At 41.0% G+C, this 5,164-nt stretch overlaps 1 long non-coding RNA gene across 1 annotated transcript in view; it reads left to right on the top strand.

Moving 5' to 3' along the window:
• Positions 1-4,826: 4,826 nt before the first annotated feature.
• The window catches only part of LOC116685684 (uncharacterized), a 4,577-nt gene continuing 4,239 nt past the window's right edge, over positions 4,827-5,164 (top strand). Inside the window, exon 1 of the long non-coding RNA XR_004331009.1 lies at positions 4,827-5,013. This is a non-coding gene — a long non-coding RNA (uncharacterized LOC116685684). The remainder of the gene's footprint in view (positions 5,014-5,164) is intronic.

Below are 5,164 nucleotides of genomic sequence, written 5' to 3'. Positions count from 1 at the left end.
CACAACAGTACAAGACTGAGACAAGACCACAACATGGCAAGAGTGAGACAAGACCACGACAGGGCAAGAGTGAGACAAGACCAAGACCAGACCAAACAACTGAAACATGCACAAGTAGCTAATATGCATAGCTAATATTCACTTGATCCCATTGGGTGAGGGGTGAAGAGATTTCTGAAGAGTTTTGGTACAGGGGCAGATTAAAAACGTTAGCTAGCTAGCTTTGCTAGCGTCACTTACACTTAGCTTACCTCTCTTTATGCTTCCTTACTTAGTGCCGGTGATCCCAGCTGTGTTGGTTAGCATTTAATTGCAGTATTTGCACACTGCTGTGTGTTTTCTTTTAGATTTTTAAGAGAATAAAAATATGTAATAATTAAAATGTTGTAAATAAAATGTTATTATTGACGATTTGGCTGACATTTCCCAGACAGCCAAAGCTTCTTCTCCTGTCTCCCACATGAGCGTGTTAAAGTGCTAATATTATGCTTTTTGGCTTTTCCCCTTTCCTTTATTGTGTCATATATATATATTTTTGTGCACGTTACAGGTGTAACGTATGACGTGTAAAACCACAAAGGGACATATCATCTCCAACAGAAAACACAAACTGCTCCGAACAGCTCTATTTTAGTCCAGCCTGTACTTCTGTGTCTTACGTGCATCACTTTGTATCACTTGTTATAATGCTTGGCTAGATGCTACCATGGCACGCCCTCATACTCTGCTTCTGACTGGCTAGTAGTCCTTACTTAGGTACTACGTGTGTGCGACTCCCAACAAAGATGGAACAGAAGTGAGACGCCTCACTCTGTAGCTAAAACAGAGAGCTCAACACATAGGGTGAAAAGAGCAGTTTGTGCAGTACAACAAAAATACGGTGTTTTTTATAAATGAAACCATGTAAACCTATTCTGTGAAAACCTCTAAATACAATTATGAACCTGAAAATGAGCAAATATGAGAACTTAAAAGGGGGACGAGACCAGGGGTTAACAGTAACACATTTCAAACTAGAAACGAGTTATTGGTTGCATTTGGTTTTACATCCAATCACAGTAATAACGTTGACACATAACTCACACCATACACAGGCAAGTCATTGATATCCCTCCAGTTATGGTCTTGACCGGTCTTAAATAAAATCCTGAGTCCTTTTCATCCCAGACCGAGTAAAAATGTCAAAAAGTGGTGTCTCGAGTCTACAACACTGCTTACAGGGTCTGTTCATTGTGATAATGGCAGCTGGCTCTCCTTTTATATTTACCACACATGGTGTCAAGCTTCTCATTTACCTCTAAGGTGTATTGTTCCTTGGATTTTTGCAATTTCAGAAATTCACAGATTAAACGAAAATTCTGAATGACAACCACAACAATCTCATCCTAGCCAATTTGTTTGCTATGACAATGCAACATACTTTAAGGCAACACTCCTCAATTGCAAAACTTCAAAGTGAAAAAATAAGACATTCACTGACCCAGCTGGACTTTCTAACTAATGGTATTTTCCTGTTGTTTGTGGCACACTTAAGATATGTTACAAATGTTACAATGATTGGTCAAACCATTAGTGAGTTATGGCCAATTTACTGCTAAGCCCCACCCTTGGCGTAATTCTTTAATTGATGGCGGCCATGTTTTTTTCACCAGTTCTATACCAATTTTGGTGTTGACAGGATCAAAGATGACAAAGTTCTATTCACTTGACTGTTTTTCAAATTATGCAAAATAGCTGAAAATTCCATTACTGTGCACCTCTTATTATGGGTCAGCTGTTTTGTCATCGTCCTGTGTTCGTTCTCTTCCCTTTTCCCCCGTGTTTCTGTCTGTTGTGTTGTCTTCACCTGCCGTGGCTGGAGGAGTGGCTTGAGGATCTAGGTCAAGGGGTGTGGCCATTCACTCCTACACAGCTTCTACACAGCTGCAACTCATTCCACTACTCACCTCTGCAGTATATCTACCTGGGCTGTTAACCACATCAGCACCAGATTGTTAAACTACTCATGTGGTAACTTGGCGCTGTGTATTCTGCTAGTTTTCTATTTAATCGTGTTATCCTGTATTCAGATCCCACTCTGAATATGCTGCTTCCTTGCTACTTCCTGTGTGACCTGTCGCTGTCTGCTGTGCCGCAGACTTCTAAGTTGTACAGTGTGTATACCCCACTATTGGATTACCTCGGTGAGTCAAGACCCGGACTCTCTCAGCCTGTCGGTGTCTCAGTACTGCCTGGGTTCCCCTCTGCCTGCCTGCCTCGAGCTTCCTTTCCATCTCAAAGTTACGGTCCAACTCTCCATGCCTGCACATTTACTGACTGACTGCCTGTTCAATAAACATATCTGCTATGTGTGTGTGTGTGTGTGTGTCTCTGTGTTATTGGGTCAAACGACTAACTTAACACCAATGGTCCAAGAGGCTTTGAGAGATGGTATTTCTTTGTCTGTCCTTTTATTCTACACATTTTCCTTTCCCCTTTCTATGGTCAATCAAGAAATACCTAAATCTCTGCTTCATAAAAATGTCAAAATATAGTTTAGGTACATTTTGGAGTAAGGCAAGCTGAAAATGAGTGTTAAGAATAAAGACGCACTGTAAAAGGACTAATAAGAGAAATGACAGACATCGATAGGGAATGACAGAAAAGAGAAACTGAGACGGAGCAATAAGACAGAGCGAGACATAGAAAAGTGAGGATTAAGACTGAAGCAGCCAGGTTTTGTAAGCCTCCATTGCCATACTTGAGACAGGAGTATTAGAATAATACTCACTGGAGCCATTAGGATGACTGGAGGATATCCTTCCTCAGCTCCAATAGAGCTGATGAGAGGAAGAGTGTATGTGCTGCTCAGGTCCAGACTAGAGGACTTCCTGCTCTTTCTATAAATGAAAAATTGGCTTGCCTTTAAAATTTGATGTCCAGGATGAAAGAATGTGTGTAAATGCATAGTTTATGTGCAATCAGTCATAGCATGATATACTGTATGTATATGTCTTGGTCTACATATCTGTAGATATCAAGATTAATATCATACAAAATGAAAGTGACTGAATTGGTGTTGGTATTTCGAACCAAAAATGAAGAAAACCTGAATAAAAATGTGTATGAGTAAATACCATGAAGATAAGTAGGTAATGTGTTATTTGTGATTTGAATGAACTCACCAATTGAAGTCAAGTACACAGGTATCAGATTTTAGTCAGAATATGAGTCTGATACTGCTCCACTGGGCTGTGATTTTAGGGCGAGTTTCAACCCAACCAGGAAAGAAAATTCCTTCTTGGGTAACATGAGGACCCAATGGTTAGAACTGGGGCCTCACAGCACGAAGGTTCCAGGTGGTTCCGGGCCTTTCTGTGTGGAGTTTGTATGTTCTCACTAGGTTTGCGAGGGTTTCCCTCTCACCGTCAAAAAATATGTACTAGGTTCTCCAGTCAGAGCCCTTGCTCAAGGCACTCGCTCTTACCTGGAGTTGGTCCCCAGGCGCTGTAAACAGGGATGAACGGACAATCTGTGTGTTCTGGAAAAGTCCAACAAAGTCTAAAAAAGCAATATAAACAGCCAACAGCAGGGGCGCTAATCCAATCACTAATACACTACGTGTGAAAAAAAAGTGAAGAAAAAGAATCGGCTTACTAGCCAGTTTGTGATTGGTCCCAGGCCGCAGACACAGATTAGGCTCGTTCGAGATGAACTGCGCCTCACCTGTAAAGTGGACGAGAGCAGGCGGCAGCAGCCGGGGGCGGTGACAAAAAGCTGGGGGAAAGTCGGACAGTTTCCCGCTGATTCCAGCAGCATTCATGCTGAACAGGAAGGGACAAATACACTGTGGTGCAATTCCGATTCAATAAAATGTAACAAATGTATCAGACCCACATATCAGCTTGTACACAGTCTCTAGTTGTTTGAATTTTTGACAGAGTAACTGTCAAAATTCTCTACATGTGATCTGTTGCTGATGTTAACAAACAGACTGTATAAATGTGCTGTATTTGTATATGGTCCGTGATCTGAACAGATTTAGTCTCTGACTTCTAAACCTAACTATCAGCCACACAACATGTTCTGTACAGAATAAGCCTTTAAATCAGACAAATAGCAATTAAAATCACTCAAAATCAAAATCAATGAAGAGTTTGCACAAAACATCATCATGTTGAGTCAACTGTGAACCAATCAGCTGTTAAATCAGCTGAGAGGCCGGCGTTTCCCAGCATGCTCTGGGTCGGTCTGGATCTTGCTGTTGGTGAAAAGCAACTGCACCGCCTGCATCTCAGAACTGCGGCCGCCTTGCTCTAGTGAGATTATTGTTGCCTACGTGTGCATGACGTCAGAGCAAGTCGGACACAAATCCAACCGGCATTCAACAGGCGGTGATCGCGGAGATCGATTCTGAACAGACCTGGCTCATCTCAAACAAGCCTATTTGTAACAGGAGCAGGTCATGACAGAAAAATTTACAGTTTTCTGCAGTGCAAAATCAAACTGCCGGCAGAATGGCTCGCAGAAAACTTAAGCAGAAAGGTAGATGGAATAAAGTTAAGGAAAAGAGCTTGCATGATGAGGGACAGACAGTTAACGTCACATCAGCAAGATGTACTGGTAAGGGCCAGGACACTAATTAGATAAATAGGCTGGCTTTATCCCTACATTAGCAAATTGCATAGTCAGCTATCAGCATGGGTGTGCATCATGATTATGAAAATGGTTGCACCATTTAGTGCTGTCACACGTAATGTATTAAATAATATCTGTTGTTTAATTTGAAACATTAAACAGATTAGAAATGAATATGAGATATGCATGTGAGAGGTTGTAGTGAGCGTAGTTCTGATGCTAGGGTGAATACTGTGGTAATGAATTAAACCAGACAACATAAGGCATGCATTGGTACCACTCTAAATGTGCTAACAAACAGGGAGGGGGGCTAAATAATTCACCAAATTTAACCAAAGGTTTAACCAAAAAATCCTAGCTTGCACTTTCTGTCTGTCTTCCATCAGAGTGCAGTTTGTCCACTATTGTGGAATAGTAATATGACATTGACAAAATATTAAATAAGTTATTCAATGCTAATTCTTTTACACAAAATACAAATTTATCAATTATATATACACTACCGGTCAAAAGTTTGGGGTCACTTCGAAATTTCCATTGCACTCCA

The sequence above is a fragment of the Etheostoma spectabile genome, unplaced genomic scaffold (assembly GCF_008692095.1).
Source record: "Etheostoma spectabile isolate EspeVRDwgs_2016 unplaced genomic scaffold, UIUC_Espe_1.0 scaffold119, whole genome shotgun sequence".
Lineage (NCBI taxonomy): Eukaryota > Metazoa > Chordata > Actinopteri > Perciformes > Percidae > Etheostoma > Etheostoma spectabile.
This window is presented reverse-complemented; position numbering and strand designations above follow the sequence as displayed.